The 19624-nt window shown below is 42.0% G+C and overlaps 1 protein-coding gene across 2 annotated transcripts in view; it reads left to right on the top strand.

The window, feature by feature from the left end:
- LOC126299619 (plasma membrane calcium-transporting ATPase 3) overlaps positions 1 to 19624 on the top strand; it is a 1680486-nt gene that overhangs the window by 979165 nt on the left and 681697 nt on the right. For both annotated transcript variants that reach the window (XM_049991660.1, XM_049991657.1), the window contains exon 4: positions 16497 to 16546. The gene's annotated coding sequence lies outside the window, so the exon portion shown is untranslated. The remainder of the gene's footprint in view (positions 1 to 16496; positions 16547 to 19624) is intronic.

Below are 19624 nucleotides of genomic sequence, written 5' to 3'. Positions count from 1 at the left end.
TATTCCCTATTCCGAATGGTTTCTGAAATGAAACGTACTTCACGTACATTAGTTTTTGGGCTAGTGGCGCACACGTATGTGTTTTACTTACACAACCCCTTTTATGTTTTATTCTGGCCTAAACTACCTTGTTGCTCTCAACCTCTTTGCACGGGATGTCTTTCTGCCATAGGAATGGGAGTGGACCTGCATTTATTTTGTCAAGTATGATCCAAATCACTTGTGTGTAACCCAATTAATTCCGTAAACAACAATGTACCTCAAATATGTTCTGTCACGAAAACCATACGGAATAAGGCGTACGTCCGGGTTCGATTACTGGCTGGGGACTGGGTGTTGTGTGTCCTTCATCATCATTGACTCGCAAATCGCCGAAGTGGGGTCAACAGAAAAAAAAGAAGGAAAAATGGACTTGCAATACGGCGGGCGAACTCCCCCGAACGGGGCCTCACGGCCAACAATGCCATACGATCATCTCATTTTTTTATTCTTCGAGTCTCGTCCCCGTCGTATCCCTAAATGCTGATCACTTCTCCTATACTAACGAAATTCGATCAAATAGTTTGCAGCACCAGTCCTCGAGTATTAGTCATACGTCTCGGGTTATTAACAAGAAATAATGACTGCAAGGACCAAGTAGGTTCAGTGAGGAGCATTTTCATTTGTGGCGAGTTTATTTGCTCGCTTTCAGAGGCTCTCATACTCCTCAAGAAAGCACGCTGCAGCAGTAGTGTTGTGTATCATCTAAAGAGCTGCTTGTGACACTCATAGAGTCTCATTTCGTAGAGCGCTCTTAGAACGTTATACTCCCCGGTCTTTCATGCAGAAGTGTGACAAGGACATAATGAAAGGAAATACGCGGGCTACAAAAGTTTATAGATCGTAGTTTCTCGTGAATAGCAGCAGTGAGTGGTACAGTAAGGAAGAAAAGCCTTAGTGATTTCAAGAATTGTCTGTCATATACCAGAGATTACGGCCTGCCTTTTGCGGTGCGTCAGCTTCTCGTGCTGTCTAAAGAACCTCCATTTGCAATAGCAGCGGAAACGTGAGGAAGAGGCAAAAAGTAGCGCCGGTGAAATAACAGGCGAGCGGGACCCGTGTGCTGACTGTACGTGACCAGCCGCATCGACGGTGAGTAATGACGTGGAAACGGAACGCCGTATCCATCAGCGCGCTGCCGCTGACGCGCCGTTGTCGTCGGCACGCGGTTCTCCGCAAACGTTGGTGCTGCCCTACACTGTGTTTACGAGTACTCGCCTCCTGTTTACGTCTACGGCGTCTCTCGAGAAAGCGTAAAGAATTGCAGCCGAGATTTGTGCGTCTGTCAGTAAGGCTTGCCGCCAGCTGTCTCCCAAAAGCCCCCCCGCCAATTTATGAGCGTCATTTTTAAGCGTTCGTCATCTGGCAGCCATTAGGCGCCTTTTATTGCAGGCGTTTATTTTCCCGTCAACTGCGCGTGTCTGCGAGATAAGGCCGGACGCACATTATGTCCAGCCAATTGTCTTTAACGAAAATTCGGGCCGCTCTCTGTGCACAGACGTCTTTCTTTGCGGAAGTCGCGCGTAATAAGCTGGCCATTATCGTCGAGCAACACTGTGATAACAGTAGAACAGTTAATTTCTGCTACCAATAATCAATACTTAGATTAGTTTAATGTGGTTTTCCACAATTCCACCACATCCGTGCCTGGGTATACATGCCATAGTCATGTTATACAACAATCTGCTTTAACCAACTGAGCCATCATCTCCTGTTACATTTCTTCCTGTCTATTGCTCTTCACAACATAAAATTAAGTAACACAAGATGCCGTAAGGCGTGTATCCTCCTTCATTACTGAGCGACATGGGGAAATGTTACTGTAGCCGAAAGAAACGATATTCAAACCCCCATTCGCCTATAGCGATTCGAGTTTTCCATGGTTTTCCATTATCACACTAGGAGACAGCTAGTATGTTTCCTTCAGATAGGTCACAGCTGACTCCTTCCTCTCATTCACGTCCAACTCAGGTCGTTTATTGCCATCTCGATCTCGACGGGACATGGACCTTTCTCCGTGTTTCCTTCGTTGTTTCCTTCTGTAAACGCAGTAGTAACTGGGTATGTCGAGTGCAGTTGGCATGTTTTTATTGCACATCACTTTTTGGCGAATCACACCCTTTTTGGCGAAATAATTAAATTAATTTTATTTTACTATAAATTTTAGTTACAGTTAGTTAGAAACACAACAAAAATGAGAAGTGGCATATCAGATTCAACTGCATGGTAGTAATTTGTGATAACTAGATCGAAATTTGCCTTGCCTCTTGCTCATGCTACATCAACTTTTTGAAGTTCATAAAAAGATATACGAACTTTAGCATATTTCATTAAATTTTCCAGTTGTTCAGTTTCATAATTCGATTCAGATAGGTAAGATTAGCACTTTCCTTTACTTTCAGCTACTCCAATTTCAGCTACTTTTGGAAACAAGTAAATTTTATTATTTTGCATTTCTAATTCTAGCTTCTTTTACACAAATCTAATAAAAATTCTTCTATATAAATGGAAGCTGAAAATAAAATGTGTGCTACAAATAAAAAGCAAATTTCTTTAACAGGCCTACATTGAAATAAAAAAGAGACAACCAACAAAAGATTTGTTTTATGGTTTCTTACAGAAAATTTAAATATTAAGAATCTCATTACAAATATTGGAAATATTAATTTCACAAAAGGAGAAAAAAATTAGAAGACTTTAAACCAATTTCAGAACACTTATGCAATACTATTATGCTTTTTAAAATAATGGAATTTATAGATTGCGATGAAGAAGCAAAAAATTGTAAATTTCTTGTAAAAAAATCGACATGTGGCAGTTTTAATGGTTTTTGAGATCTGGATTTTGTTAACTTAATTGGCTAGACATGCAATTAAATCAAAAATTCCTTATTTATTACATTCTAATGAACAAACAATTAATGGTATTAAACAAATTATTAATAAAGATATAAAACTTATTAAGCAAAAATCTAAAAATCCATTTGCTATTCCTTATAAAATAGTAAAATTAGATACAGTATTAAAGGAATTATCAGATATTTAAAAGAACTTATGAAAGAACATTATTATTTATTAGATTTAGATATAACACAAGATTTTGCAGGTATTTTTAATGAAGAAGAAATGTTCAAATATTTAACAAATAATTATAATTTTGGAATGCAAGGAGAATATAAAAAATAATTTAATATAGTAGTTAACAACAATAATATTGTAGAAAAAGATATCTTAAATTGGATAAACTCTAATTCTAGACTAAAAATTTGGACCAAATTTATTTGTCAGTCATCTAGTCAAGGTGTTAACAAACAACTTGGCATCCATATTACAGATTTTCCAAACTGTCCAGATAAAACATTAAAAGATACATTTACTTTTAAATTATCTAAAGAAAATGGAAATAGAAGATTAGAAACGAAAATTTACGATTATATCAATACATGCATTCCAAAAAGAACAAGAATTCGATACATTAACAAATTTCTTAGAATTAACAATAAATAATAGCAAATATTTCGAGTCAGCTCCTTTTCATTGTGTTCCATTATCCAAAATGTGGCAAGAACAAATAAAAATTAAAACAGATACTAAAGAAGAAAGACAAACATTGATCAAATATGTTTTATCTACTTTTAGTCTTAACTGCTTGCCTATTAAATGTACAGAAAGTTTATAAGAGAAAAACTTGTTTTACAAAATCTGGAGAAACATATTTTCCTACAGCCAATGATTTATTTTCCACAATAGCAAAATATATAAATGTCAAAGAATTAGCATTAATAAAAACAAATAATATTATTCCATGTGTGTCTAGAAAAAGAACAAATATTATCAAAAAACTCTATCCATTTTCAATTAAAGAGATTAAACCAATTAATATGGTATATTCACAGTGCACTAAAAATGAGAACAAGAACTATCATATTTGGATATAAATATATCTCTAAAATATGAATACAAAATAGTTTGGAAAAAAGAAGAAAATATAAGAGAAAAGAAAGAAGAAATAAAAATTGTTAAAGGTACAAATAAAAATAAATTTATAGAACTTAAGAAAAATATAAATACCCTTAAAAAGAAGGATATATTTGTATTCCATATAAAAGTATTAAATGTAAATCCTAAAGAAGAAACAATTTTGTAAATAAAAACAGATGGTATTTCTAATTTTAATGGAAATTCTTTCCCCAGAACATTTAATCTGTCCATTGTCATGTGTAACTGTAACATCTATTTTACATTCCATGTTGGAGTGCTAGCATTTCTTGAGGCTTTGTGTATTGAGTTCTTGGAGCTATTTCAGTCCAAAACACCCAACAGCATTTAATAACGCAACAAAACTTACGAAGAGTGAACCTCATTATACCGTTATAAGTCATATTTAACGTTAACAATAGGCAAAATTTTCAGCTAATGATAATTATGACCATCATTATATTGCATTGGTGCATATGTTCGTAGCGCTTTTCCATAAGTTCAATAAACATAACAGATACAAATAAAAGTCACCTTAGTCATCATTAAATATATTTCCCTTCACAATTTCTGCAATCTGACAACGCAGGGGTAACTTTTCGATTCCGTGACTGTAGAAATCACGCTGTTTTGAGGCGAAGAACTCTTCGAGCCATGTTGGGAGAGCATTTTCATCCGGGAAGGAAGTTCCTTGAAGGTCGTTCGATATAGAGCGGAAAAGGTGAAAATCTGAGGTTTCAAGATTACGTGAATTAGGTAGGCCCGGCATGACTTCTCAGTCCAACTCCTGTATAGAGTTTCTGTCACTCCAGCAGAAGGAGGGTGGGCGTTATCATGGAGTAGCATCACTTCACGCAGTCTTCCTAGTCATTGTTCTTTTATATCAACCGTCGTTGTTCCACCAGATGCGTAACATTACCTTTTGTGGATGTGCGAATGTGTTTATATGCGGAGCTGCTGCTTCTTTGGGCTCGACCATTCCTTTCTTTTCCTTATTTTAGCATGAAGACACTATTTCTCGTCACCAGTAACGGTATAGAATAGGTATGGTCGGTGTTGTTCATGAGCCAATTGATGACGAGCAGACAGAGATGCACATATGCTCATCCACAGATTTTTTTAATTTTGGCTTAGAGCAGGCGGTACCCATACACTCGAAATCACAGTTCATCACATTTCCCAGTTCTCAAGTACAATGACGTAGATCATTGTGGTCAATATGTTTAAACGATCTTCATCATACCCCGAAGGTCTTCCTGAACGTGGAGAGTCGCTAATGTCAAAACGATAATCCTTCAAACAAAAAAACCATTTCCTCGCCGTGCTCTGTCCAACTGGGACACTAGCCATTTCTTTTGTAACTAATTTGGCTTGAAAATATCCAGCTTTTAATTGTTTAATTTCATCGCTATTTTTCACTGTTGAAGTATGATAATGTAAATATTTCTGCTGCCTTTCACAAGGAGTAGTTTTGGTAGTTTTTCAGCACGAACTTCCATTTTCACATTGGGGAACCCTCAACAAAAAACTACATAGGTTTGCATGATTCAAGGGAGTTGTTGAATTCTGAGCCCGATTTTCAGTAGTTACTTAAACCTAACTAACCTAAGGACATCATACACATCCATGTCCGAGGCAGGATTAGAACCTGCGACCCCAGCGGTCGCGCGGTTCCAAACTGTAGCGCCTAGAACCGCTCTGCCACCCCGGCCGGCAATGCTTAGAAAAGTTTGATCATTGAGATCTTTAAACCCAGAGTCTCTACCACTCAGGGATATCCAGTTTACAAGTATCTCAGCGTGCTAAGGAGTTATGGAGCATCTCGACCAGCCTAACATTACAGTAAGTTTGAAGGAAAAAATAATCACTCTACTGCCATACAAAGTACCCACCGCAGCACACTGTAAGCTGACAAGGACAGTGCAGATGTACTCGACACAAAAGTAAGAAAACCACTCGCATTGTTAAGAATCTGTTTGTCATGGCACGTTAGTGCCAGACTGTTAAAGTGTTCCCTTACGCCGCGACATTTTCATCAATTTATAGATGGCCTGTTCTTACACTGGGCCGGAAGGCAGAAACAAAGGAACTGCTGTAAAACCTCGAGGCAGGTGGGAATGTTCTGAACCATGGAAGGAAAGAATGTATATGTGACAACAAGCCCGACTTTGAAAGCTATCACCACTAACTGAACAAGTACACATATTTTCAACTTCAGCCTCGTCTTTTTCGTAACTGATGACCCGTCCACAGCAGCCTGGTCGTCTGCTACCACTGAGTAGATCGATATTAATTGAACACGCCACAGCGAAAGGATACGACTCATGGAGAAAAAGGAGTTGCGCACTGGTACTCTGCGACAAATTGATCCTGGGAAACGCGAACAGTCGCGTTTCTTTTGTGTCGAGGTAATAAATTACCACAACGCTGTTGCAGCTTTTCTCTTGCGCCCAGCGCATTTCGTTCTCTCCCTTTTTATTCTATACAGCGACTGCTCGCGCGCTGACTAATTCCTGAAACATGAACACAGGAACCGCTACGATACCGTGGCAACAGCAACCTCCAACCAGCTTATTCGTACCCGAGAAATTTACGGAACATTATCGTCTCGGAAACGCAGTTCCATTGTACTTATGATATGTATGATATCGTCAACTGATAGAATGTGTAGTTTAAATATTTTTGGGGAATTTAATGGCAATACACTCGTATGCAAAAAAATAATTCTAAAAACTTTTACATAGGGCATTCTCATGTTCCAAGAATTTCACCGAGGACACCACTTCAACAAACCACGCTGCAAATATAGCACAATATTTTACAGAAATTTATCATTATTGGATAGAAAAGCTTATTTGCTAGGATTCGGACATGTATTCCTGGAAACTAGACACGTATGAAACCTAGCAAAAGCCTGCTACACTATGTGGTGTAATTTCAGTTTCCAGCTTAAAAATGTAGTTACGTTCACCACAAAATAACAATGAAAGGCAGACATTATGTATGAAAGCTGTTCAAAACTTTGTCTTCTAGACAATTTTTTCTGTACGATAGATGAGATACTGATTACCTTTAAGAAGTAGTACTTTGTGCCTAGCAACTGCCAACCTTTGCTGTTAAATAATACTGTGTACAGCAACTTCAAAGTAAACTTCGTTAAATGATACATTGCATTTTGATGATAAAAATATATAATAGCAGTTAGTATCATTGTTGAACATGTTACAGTGAAAGCGATTTTCATTTCTGTTTTATTTACACTACACATTACCCCCATGTCTGACTTCTGCTTTCGTAGGCTGCCGTTAAGAAATACAGGAATGCCGCTTGCAGTTCGTGAAGGAAACGGGCTCTCCTGACAGCGATGTGGCGGGGCTTCCAGCCTGCGTTCCCCGCTTCCGTCTCTAAAATACACCAAAGTGAAGCTTACACATTGATATGTGCCACAGACAGCCTCCCCTTTTCCCGCTGCTTTCGTGGATTAGATACGAGAAGAAATATTGTCGCTTACTCGCTGTATAAGGCCGAATATATCTAATTTTCCTCTTGTGCGAATTGCGTGAGATATACAGTGATCAGCCAGAACATTGTGACCACCTGTCTAATAGCCGGTATGTCCGCCTTTAGAACGGGTAACAGCGGCGACGCTTCGTTGGCATGGAAGCAATGAGGCTTTAGTAGGTCGCCAGAGGGAGTTGGAACCGCATCTGCACACACAAGTCACCTAATTCCCGCAAATTCCAGGAAAGGGGCAGACGATGAGATCTGTCGCAGCATTCAATTACATCCAAGACGTTTTCGATCGGGTTCAGATCTGGCGAGTTCGGGACCAGCACATCAGCTGGAAATCGCGACTGTGTTCCTCGAACTACTTCATCACACTCCTGGCCTTGTGACATGGAGCATTATCTTGTTGAAAAATGCCACTGCTGTTGGGAAACATGATCATCATGAAGGGGCGTAAGTCGTCTGCGAACCTGTGTACGATACTCCTTGGCCGTCATGGTGTCTTGCATGAGCTCCACTAGATCCATTGATGCCCACGTGGATGTTTCCCAGAGCATAATGGAGTCGTCGCCAGCTTGTCTCCGTTCCGCAGTGCAGCTGTCTAGGAGCTGTTCCCTGGAAGACGACGGATTCGCGTACTCCCATTGGCACGATGAAGAAGTTATCATGGTTCATCGGACCATGCAACGCTCTGCTCTGCCACTGCGCCAGCGCCCAGTGCCGATGGTCACGTGACCATTTCACTCGTAATTGTCGATGTCCCGGTCGTAGCATTGGCATATAGCTGATCGTCGCCCGCATAGGCCCATCGTTGGAAGTGTTCGGTGCACTGTGTGTTCAGGCACACTTGTACTCTACCAAGCATTAACGTCTGATTATAAGTTTCCCCACAGTTCGCCCCCTGTCCTGTTTTACCGATCTACCCAGCCTACGACGTCCGACATCTGTAATGAGCGCTGGCCGCGCAACCCCACGACATCTGGGCGTGGTTTCACCTTCGTTTCGCCTAATGTTGAAGACACTCACCACAACAGTCTTCGAACACCTGAAAAGACGTGCACTTTCCTATTTGCTCATGTCGAGCCTCCGGGCCATTCAATCTGCCTTCGGTCAAACTCAGATAGATCGCGTGCCTTCCCCATTCTATACACGAATAGCACGCTTACTGGTACAACATGTAACGTGCGTGTGTTGACTAGCGCTGTATGACGGTGCTATCACGTGGTCAGGTTTTTTTATCGATAGTAGGTCAGAAGTCATAATGTTCTGGCTGATCAGTGTACAATAGAAGAGGAAATATACACTTAGTTGACAAAAATCATAGGATAGCTATATGCACAATTACAGGTTGTGTCAGTATCACGTACACAAAGCATAAAAGGGCAACGTATTGGTAGAGCAGTCATCTGTATCAAAGCGATTAATGTGAAGAGGTTTCCGATTATATTACGGACATACGACGAGAAGTACGTCTACATCTGCATCTGCACAGATACTCCGCAAGCCATCGTACGGTGCGTGGCGGAGGGTACCCTGTACCACTACTTGTCATTTCCTTTCCTGTTTAACTCGCAAATAGAGCAAGGGACAAAAGACTGTCCATATGCCTCCGTATGAGTCCTAATGTCTCAAATCTTACCTTAGTGGTCTCTACTCACAATCTACGTTGGAAGCAGTAGAATCGGCAGTCAGCTTCAAATGCCGGTTCTCTAAATTTTCTCAATAGTGTTTCTCGAAAAGGACGTCGCCTTCCCTCCAGGGATTCCCATTTGAGTTCCCGAAGCATCTCCGTAACATTTATGTCTTGTTCGAAGCTACCGGAAGCAAATCTAGCAGCCCGACTCTGAATTGCTTCGATTTTTTCCTTCTATCCGACCTGGTACGTCTCCCAAACACTCGAGCAGTACTCAAGAATAGGTTACACCAGCGTCCTATGTGCGGTCTCCTTTACAGGCGAACCACTCTTACCTAAAATTCTCTCAATAAACCGAAGTCGACGATAAGCCTTTCCTACCACAACCCTCACATGCGAGTTCTATTTTGTTTTGCTTTGCAACGTTATGCCCAGATACTTAAACGACGTGACTGTGTCAAGCAGGACACTACTAACGCTGTATCTGTAGAGTATGGGTTTGTTTCTCCTACTCATCTGCATTAACTTACATTTCCACATCTAGGGCTAGCTCCATTCATCACACCAACTGGAAATTTTGTCTAAGTCGTCTTGTATATTCTTACAGTGACTCAACTTCGACACCTTACCGTACACCACGGCATCATCGGCAAACCACCGCAGATTACTGCCCACCCTGCCAGCCAAATCACTTATGCATGTAGGGAACAACAGCGGTCCCATCACATGTCCCTGGGGCACTCCTGAAATTACCCATGTCTCTGATGACCACTCGCCGTCGAGGACAACATACTGGGTTCTATTGTTTAAGAAATATTCGAGCCGCTCACGTATCTGTGAACTTATTCCATACGCTCGTACCTTTGTTAACAGCCTGCAATGGGACACTGTGTCAAATGCTTTCCGGAAATCTAGAAAGATAGAATCTGCCTGTTGCCCTTCATCCATAGTTCTCAGTGTATCATGTGAGAAGAGGACAAGCTGAGATTCGCACGAGCGATACTTTCTAAAGCCCTTATCATTCGTGCAGATAAGCTTCTCAGTCTCAAGAAAGTTTTATTATATTCGAAATATGAATATGTACAAGAATTCTGCAGCAAATAGAAGTTAGAAATACGGTCTTTAATTTTTCGGATCCATTCTTTTACCTTTCTTATATATTGGAGTTGCCTCCGCTTTTTTCCACTCGCTTGGGACTTGGTGCTGGGTGACAGATTCACGATAAATGCAAGCTAGGTAAGGGATCAGTGCTGTAGTGTACTCTCTGTAAAATCTAACTGGGGTTCCATCTGAACCTGGTGATTTATTTGCTTTCAAATCGTCCTGTTGTTTCTCTATGCCAGGTATGCTTTTAATACGTCGTCCATGTGGGAGTCTGTCCCTTGGTCATACGGCGGTATGTTTTTTTACGATTCTCCTGTGTGAACGATTTTTTGAACATGAAATTTAAAACTTCAGCTTTCGTTTTGCTATCTTCAGCTGTCACACCAGACTGGTCAACAAGGGACTGAGTGGAAGCCTTATACCCTCATAGTGATTTTACATACTACCAGAATTTTCTCGGATTCTATGCCAGATCTTTTGTTAAGTTGTGACGGTGGCAGTCGTAGTATGCTTGGCGCATAGATCTTGTCTCTGACGCCCAAATCTCTACCAACCTTCGCTTGTCGTTGTTTATGAGTTCCCTTTTGAACCGAGAGTGCAACAGCCTCTACTTCCTCAGCATCCGCCGAATGGGTCTTTTCCAGCCTCATCTACTTACTATACACATAACTCTCCAAACCACGATTTACAATCTGCTTGAACTATGCCCAAAATTCCTCCATCTTACTGGAACTAAGTGATGCCAATTCACTGTCTAAGTAAGATGCTAATAACTGTTTATCTGCTCTGTCTAGCAGAAACACTCTCCTAGTCTTCTTGACTGATTTATTAACTTTCATAATCATAGTTCCTATAATGACATCATGATCGCTAATCACCGTTTCTATACTGACATTGTCGATAAGGTCCGGCCTATTTGTAACTACAAGGTATAAGAGACACTATGTGATCAAAAGTATCCGGTCACATGGCTGAAAATAATTTACAAGTTCGTGGCGCCCTCCATCCGTAATGCTAGAATTCAGTATGGTTAGCCTTGATGGCAGCTTCCACTCTCGCAGGCATACGTTCAATCAAGTGCTCGAAGGTTTCTTGGGAAATGGCAGCACATTCTTCACGGAGTGCTGCACTAAGAAGAGATATCGATGTCGGTCGGTGAGGCCTGGCGCGAAATCGGCGTTCCAAGGTGTTCTATATGATTCAGGTCAGGAGTCTGTGCAGGCGAATCCATTACCGGGATGTTATTGTCGTGTAACCACTCTTCCACGGGCCGTGCATTATGAACAGGTGCTCGATCGTGTTGAAAGATGTAATCGCCATCTCCGAATGGCTCTTCAACAGTGGAAGTAAGAAGGTGCTTAAAACATCAATGTAAGCCTGTGCTGTGATAGTGCCACGCAAAACAACAAGGGGTGCAAGCCCCCTCCATCAAAAACACGACCACACCGTAACACCACCGCCTCCGAATTTTACTACTGGCACTACACACGCTGGCAGATGATGGTCACCGGGCATTCGCCATACCCACAATCGTCCAATGTTTACGCGCCTTACGCCAAGTGAGGCGTCGTTTGGCATTTACCGCCATGATGTGTGGCTTATGAGCAGCCGCTCGACTATGAAATTCAAGTTTTATCACCTCCCAACTACCTGTCATAGCATATGCAATGGATCCTGATGCAGTTTGGAATTCCTGTGTGATGGTCTGGATATATGTCACCTATTTCACAATACGACCCTCTTCAACTGTCGGCGGTCACTGTCAGTCAACAGACGCGGTCGGCCTGTACGCTTTTGTGCTGTACGTGTCCCTTCACGTTTTTATTTCAGTATCACATCGGAAACGGTGGACCTAGGGATGTTTATGAGTATGGAAATCTCGCATGCAGACGTATGACACAAGTTGCACCCAATCACCTGACCACGTTTGAAGTCCGTGAGTTCCGCGGAGCGCCCCATTCTGCTCTCTCACGATGTCTAATGACCACTGAGGTCACTGATACGGAGTACCTGGCAGTAGGTGGCAGCACAATGCACATAATATGAAAAACGTATGTTTTTAAGGGTGTCCAGATACTTTTGTTCACGTAGTGCATTTCCATTGCGCTTGGGCTGCCGAGCTAGCTGCTCAAGACAAATTTGAGAAAACGTGTTCAAAAGCACTTCGCATGACTGTCTGTCAGTATCGCCCGCAATGAATCTTTAGACATCCCAGTCGATAATCAGCAGGTTAAAGTCGTCTCCAACCATTATTGCATGATCTGGGTATTTTCGCGCTATTGACCACAGACTTTCTTTGAATGACTCTAGAACAATCACAGCAGAATCAGGTGGCCAGTAAAAACTTCCAGCAATTAACTTGGTTTCACCTACACCTGTTATAAGCGATCAGATGACTTTATTGTCACACTCAACTTCGACCTCAATGGAGACAATATTTTTGGCAACTGCAATGAACGTTCCCCTTCCTATGATCTCAACTTTTTCTTTCCGATTTACGTTCCACGACACGCTATATATCCCAGAGCTTTCCACAACGGGTTTCGGACAGCTCTCGGTCCCAAAAATGATTTGAGCGGGAGAACTTTCTTGGAAGGCATTAAGTTCAGGAACTTTATTACATATACTTCGACAGATTACTGATAAAATTTGATAGTCAATGTGTCTTTATCCTGAACGCCGTTTGACTTCCCTTGCTGAATATCGAGTGGCTGGTATTCATCAGAGCACCTCAAACTACTGTCTAGCCTAAAAGACCCTCATGTGCACTCCACAAGTACTCTGCTTCCTTTGTGTAATGCACCCCTGACCTATCAAGAGGATTCCTACAAATTCCCACACGATAACGCAGGTCTAGAAATCTGCAGTCAAGACCGTCACAGAGTCGACGAAGCCTTTGACTAAGACCCTCCACTAGGCTCCAAACCAAAGGACTCCGATCAACTCTGGAAACGATGCTGCAAATTGTGAGCTCTGTTTGCACCCCGCGCGCGAGGCCAGCAGTCTTCATCACCTCCGCCAGACGCCTGTATGAACTGAGGATTTACTTAGAACCCATGCGCTGGTGCCGATGTCAGCCACAACATGCAGTCGACTACACCCTGCACGCTCGATAGCCACAGGCAAGGCCGTCTCCAAATTTCGGATGAGGCCCTCCGGCAGACATACCGAGTGCACACTGGCCTTCTTTCCAGCCTTGAAAGCTACCAGTCTAAGGGGCTCCTTAACGCACCTAACAATGGCGCTCGTAATAACTAGTAAACCCCTCTCCCCGTGTGCCAGCTTCGACCCTAATGAAGGAGCGGCCCCTCGTCCACACACTGAGTGAGTAGGCGAGACCGGACGACCAGTCTCCACATCGGCACTTCGCCTCGAGCGACGCGAACTCGCTACCCAGCCGCCGATCACCCTGCTGTTAGGGCAGATCCACCGCGCCGGGTACACTAGAAGGTTCTTTGGAAGCAGAGCCCGTAGGCAAAACAAGTGACACGTGCGGTGTCCCATGCGGCGCGCCAGATTCTCCGCCACCGCTACACCCCGAGGCAGCAGCCTGAAGATGACTGACAGTAGCCAAAAGCACGTTCAGCTGATTGCGAACTGCAGCCAGATCCTCCTGCGTTCGCACACAGCATTCACACATCCTAGCCATCCTAGAAAGACTATCTGAATAGGTGAACTATAAAAGCAGACAATCCTAGATATGTATCTTCCTACCCTTCTGATGTTTTACCAATGGAAGCTGATGCGTTAATGAGCTACGTTCAGAGAACAAGTATTGCGCTGCAGACTGAATGAATCTACACTTATAAAAACGCATGATCAAACCTCTTAGAGAAACACGCACGAAATTTAATAAATATACTATATGGAAAACACAGAGAAAGATAAACACCTAATTTGCAGCTCTGTAGACGTGTATCAGCTGAGAGCTGGACCCTTACTGTAACGTACTCTAATCATGGAATGGAAAGCTATTTGGAGCTAGGCGCGGAGGACATTGCATTTCAGACATCGTTGGGGAATTCAGTATACTGAGACCCACACAGTCGAGAATGTGCCGAAAATAGCAAATTTCAGGCATTACCTCTCTCCATGGACAAAGAAGTGGCCGACGGCCTTCACTTAACGAGAGCGAGCAGCGGCGTTTGCATAGAATTGTCTGCACTATCAGACAAGCAACAGTGCATTAAATAAACGCAGAAATAAATGTGGGACGTGCGACAAACGTATCCGTTAGGGCGCGGAGACATTCGGCGTTAACGGCCTACGGCAGCAGACCACCGATTCGAGTGCCTTTGCTAACAGCACATTACCTGAAGGGCCTCTCCTGGGCTTACGACTATATCAGTTGGACCCTAGACGATTGGACAACCATGGCCTGGTCAGATGAGTCTCCAATTTAGTTGATAAGAGTTGTTGGTAGGGTTCAAGTGTGGCGTACACCCCACAAAGCCATCGATCCAGGTTGTCAAGAAGGCACTTTGTAAGTTGGTGGTGGCTCCGTAATAGTGTGAGCTGTGTTTACATGGAATAGTCTGGGTCCTCTGGTCCAACAGAATCGATCATTAATTGCAAATGGTTATGTTCGGCTACTTGGAGACTATTGGCAGCCATTCGTCGACTTCAGTTAGGATGCCAGTGCATCATGTCACTGAGCCACAACTGTTCGCGATTGGTTTGAAGAACATTCTGGACAGTTCTAGTGAATGATTTGGCAACCCAGATCGCTTGATATGATTCCTATCTAACATTTAAGGGACGTAATAGAGAGTTCAGTTCGTGCACAAAATCCTCCGCCGGCAACACATTCGCAATTTTGGACGGCTATAGAGACAGCATGGCTCAATATTTCTGCAGGAGACTTCCAACGACTTGTTGAGTCCAAACCACGTCGAACTGCTGCACTACACCGGGAAAAAAGAGGTACGACACGATATTAGGAGATATCCCATGACTTTCGTCACCTCGGTGCGATTCTTCATACGCAGACTTTCGGAGCGTTGAGAGTAAGATTCTCCATGATTTGAACATCTTTCTTGTTGCGTCACCCATACGAGTCTCCTGAGCAGTCATGTAAGGCAGTCGCACCGAGCAGAGATGAATCCTGCACCTCTGCTCTTTATCATCTCCAACGGTTCTTTTAACCATACCTGGAGTTAGACCCAGCCCGCCTCTGGACTTGATAACCGCCAGGCTTCGGTTAGGAAGTGAGTCCATAAGGTTGTACAGGTAGTCACATCCCGGCAAAGCCACTCGCTGAGGACTGGACCGCGCAGTTCAGTGATGTTGATGTCTAAGATTACTCTGTCATTTACCGTCCAGTAAAGTCATCAGACGATCAAAACCAACTGAAAAATGATTTAGATTAAATATCCGTATTGTGCGAAAAGTGGCAGTTGACCCTGAATAATGAAAAGTGTGAGGTCATCGATGTGAGCACTAAAAGGACCTCGTTAAATTTCTGTTACACGATAATTCACACAAATCTAAAAGCTGTCAAATCAACTAAATAGCTAAGGTTAACAATTAGAACAGTTTAAACTGGAACGATCACACAGATAATTTGGTGGGGAAGTCTAGCCAGAAACTGCGTTTTATTGACAGAACTCTTAAAAGATTCAGAAAATACACTAAAGAGACTGCCTACACTAAGCTTATGCTTTCTCTACTAAGAGTACAGATGTACAACATGTAATCTTTACAACATAGGATTGAAGAGTGACATCGGAAAGTTTCAAAGAAAGACAGCTCGTTTGGTATTACGGTGAAATAGGGGAGAGAGTGTCACGGCTATGATACGCGAATTGGGGTTGAAATCATTACAAAAAAGGCGTCGTTTGTTGCGGCGACCTTTTCATGAAATTTAAATCTCCAGCTTTCCGCTCCGAGTGGGTTAATATTTTGTTGACCCCACCTACATGGGGAGAAATGATAACTGCAATAAAATACAAGAAATCAGAGCACGCACGGAAAGATTTAAGTGTTCGTTTTTCGCGTACGCTGAAAATGGTTCGATGCACCCTCTGCCAGGCGCTTAAATGTGAATTGCAGAGCAGTCATGTAGATGCAGGCGTAGATGTAATGAGAGCACCCAAACAGTTCGTCTCCAGCTCATTTACACGAATCCTTTACACTACCAATTCTGTTACTTCCGCACGTAAAAATTTCTGTTAATAAAACATCTGTGCCCACTGCCCAAATTCCTTATTAGTCTCAAACTGAAATCTCTGTTGCAGGCATTCCGTGCAGAATGTTGAAGCTGTAGCCAACAGGCTAGTCCTCTGAGGTAAGTGAAAGAATTTTTACAATTTGATAAATCAATATTTAGTAGCAAATCAGATTTTCTATACTCGTACATTACTCGCCTCCATAGCAGAGGGGGTTAGTAGGTTTGATGTCTGGTGTTACAGGGAATATTCACCGCCAATGTTGGCAGGGACAAATATTTAATTTTCTATCCGTAACATCTGGAACAGTTCATGTAGGACGGGCAAAAGAAAATTTTATTGTTAATTTAGATATATAGTCATTAATATGAATTAAATAGGCAATATCCCAAATGTGTACCAACGGCAATTTATCATTTCATATTCTGTTACCAGTACGTTTTTTAGAGCTTAGAACCTCTACGTATCCTGTGTTACATTTTAGTCTTGTTTACTCGTTTCAGTATATTGCTGTCTTAAAACTTTTTGTATGTCGGACTCAGTCCATTGTTAAGCCTTTGTAACTTAAAGTCTACTTTTAATTGTCAAAACAAGCTGCAATCTGTCATAGAACATTTCCAGTGTTGATATGGCTGTATGGGCACGTTCCCATAGTCAACAAATTTTTAAAAAAAGTGTTTACAGGGCTACAGGATTAACAATAGTAACTAAGGTTAGTCATCTTTAGACTATGCATTTATGTCCTTGTCGTTACAGTTCATTCCTCACATACGTCTATACATACATGGCTACTCTGCACTCGCGCGGGATAGCCTTGCGGTCTTAGGCGCCTTGCCACGGTTCGCGCGGCTCGTCGCGTCGGAGGTTCGAGTCACCCCTCGGGCATGGGTGTGTGTGTTGACCTTGTGTGTGTTAGTTTAAGTTAGATTAAGTAGCATGTAAGCTTAGTGACCGATGACCTCAGCATTTTGGCCCCATAGAACGTATCACAAATTTCCAAATTTCTACTCTGCAGTTCACACTTAAGTGCAATGGCAGACGGACCACAAAATCATTTTCAGACTATTTTCCTGCCGTTACACTCTCAATTATCGCTTGGGAAAAACGAACGCCTGAGTCTTTGCGTCCAAGCTCCGATTTCTTTTATTTTATCACGATGGTCATTTCTCCCTATGTAGCTGGGAGTCAACCAAATATCTCACATTCGGAGGACAAAGTTGGTGATTGAAAAAACGTGAAAAGATCCCACCGCAACCAGAAACGCTTTTGTTCCAATGGTTGCTTTGCCATCTCGCGTATCATACCAGTGACACTTTCTATTTCTGGATAATACAAAACGAGATGCCCTTCTTTGAACTTTTTCGATGTCTGCCGTCAGTCCCTTCTGGTCAGGGTCCCATACCGTGCATCAGTACTCCAGAAGAAGACGGATTTGCAAATGTAATGGTTGTATTACGTGCCAATATTTGCTTTGAAGGCGATTGTTTGATAACGGACTACATTTTCGAAACTATTCAGAGCAAATAAAGGATTTTTCTTAACTCAAATAATAGTTTTAAGCGTAGTTCCATGTGATAGTTCCAATTTAAGTTATTCGTAACTTTAAACTTCTGTAACTCATCGTGTAACCGAAATTTAACGAATTGCTTTTGGTATTCATGTGATGGATCGCACAATTTTTATTGTTTACAGCCAATTGCCACTTTTCGAACCATACAGATATCTTGTATAAATCATTTTGAAATTGGTTTTGATCTTCTGATAACATTACTAGGCGGTAAGAGACAGCATCATCTGCAAAAAACACAAGAGGGATGCTCAGAATGTCTCCTAAATCATTTATCTAAACACTTCTTTGGGGAACGACAGATGTTACTTATGTTTCACTCGCTGACTTTCCGCAGTTACTGCGAACTTTGACCTTTCTGACAGGAAATCGGGAACAGTGTCACACAATTGCAACGATGCTGTGAAGGCAGGCAGTTTGATCAGAAGCTGCCGTGTGTCATGGAATAAGGTCTTGTGACGGTATTGATAGTCAGTCCATCATTTGGTGACGTTAAGCATGGCGGCCCTGTTGGTGCTACCTGTAAGTTGAAACATATGTGCATCCGGTTTTATACACTCTATTCTATTAATTTACGTAATCGTCCATACTAATGTAGCCACATTACTATACTGTACTGCACAAACACTCACCACAGTCAGGGAGACATCAGAAAAAATGAAGGAAGCTTAGCGTTTAACATTTTGTCAATGGCGTGGTCATTAAATGATGCCACAAGCTGCGAGAGAATGCGGTAGGAAATTAGCCACGTTCTTTTCAAAGTTACCTAGTTGACACTCGCCTTAATATTCTCATGGAAACCATGGACAACCTAAATCTGTACAACCATACTTAGATCTGAATCTCGCTCCTCCTGATTACTTCTCCAGCGTCTCAATCACTGCTCGCCATCAGACAACACAAATACACACATGTTAAACTTCGTGGTGGAAATAAGACTGACCATATCATTTCAGTGTAGTTCACAGCCTCCTAAAAAAATATATCGCAACGTTCTCTTCCCTGATGACTCGTTATGCAGCGCTAACTAGTATGCCGCCGACCCTTTTTTTTTTTGCTTTTTTGCTTAGATCATGCACCAATTTCCCTCTCCCTCGGATTAGCTTGTTTATTAACACTGGCTATCTTCGTTGATTCATTCGACTTAAATACACGTAAAAATAACAAATAAATATGAAATATACTAAATTTATTGGTAAAAAACTTATATTAATGTGTGTGCGTATGCGCGCGCGCGCGTGTGTGTGTGTGTGTGTGTGTGTGTGTGTGTGTGTGTGTTTTTGTTTGTTTGTGTGTAAGAGAGAGAGAGAGAGAGAGGGGAGGTAGGGGGGGGAGATGGAGAAGGAGGGAGATTTTTAATGTACATGGAGTTGCAGCTGTTTTATGCTTTTGACTCTTATACCGTCACAGAGAAAATTTAGTTAGCCGATAGCAATTTTATCGTTAGTTAAATAGTAATCGGATTTTAATTTCATCGACGCTACTCACCTGTGCATACAGCATTATGCCTTGCTAGGTAGGTTTCGAAACGTGGTTTTTTAACACGTTTTTATGAAATCATTCTCCTGTCCGTTCGGTACAAGTTTTGAAATTGCTTTTAAACTAAATTCCCAATTAGCCAGAGACTTGA

This window comes from Schistocerca gregaria, chromosome X (assembly GCF_023897955.1).
Source record: "Schistocerca gregaria isolate iqSchGreg1 chromosome X, iqSchGreg1.2, whole genome shotgun sequence".
Taxonomy (NCBI): Eukaryota; Metazoa; Arthropoda; class Insecta; order Orthoptera; family Acrididae; genus Schistocerca; species Schistocerca gregaria.
Note: the sequence above shows the minus strand (reverse complement) of the source record. Positions and strands in the feature narration are given on the sequence as shown.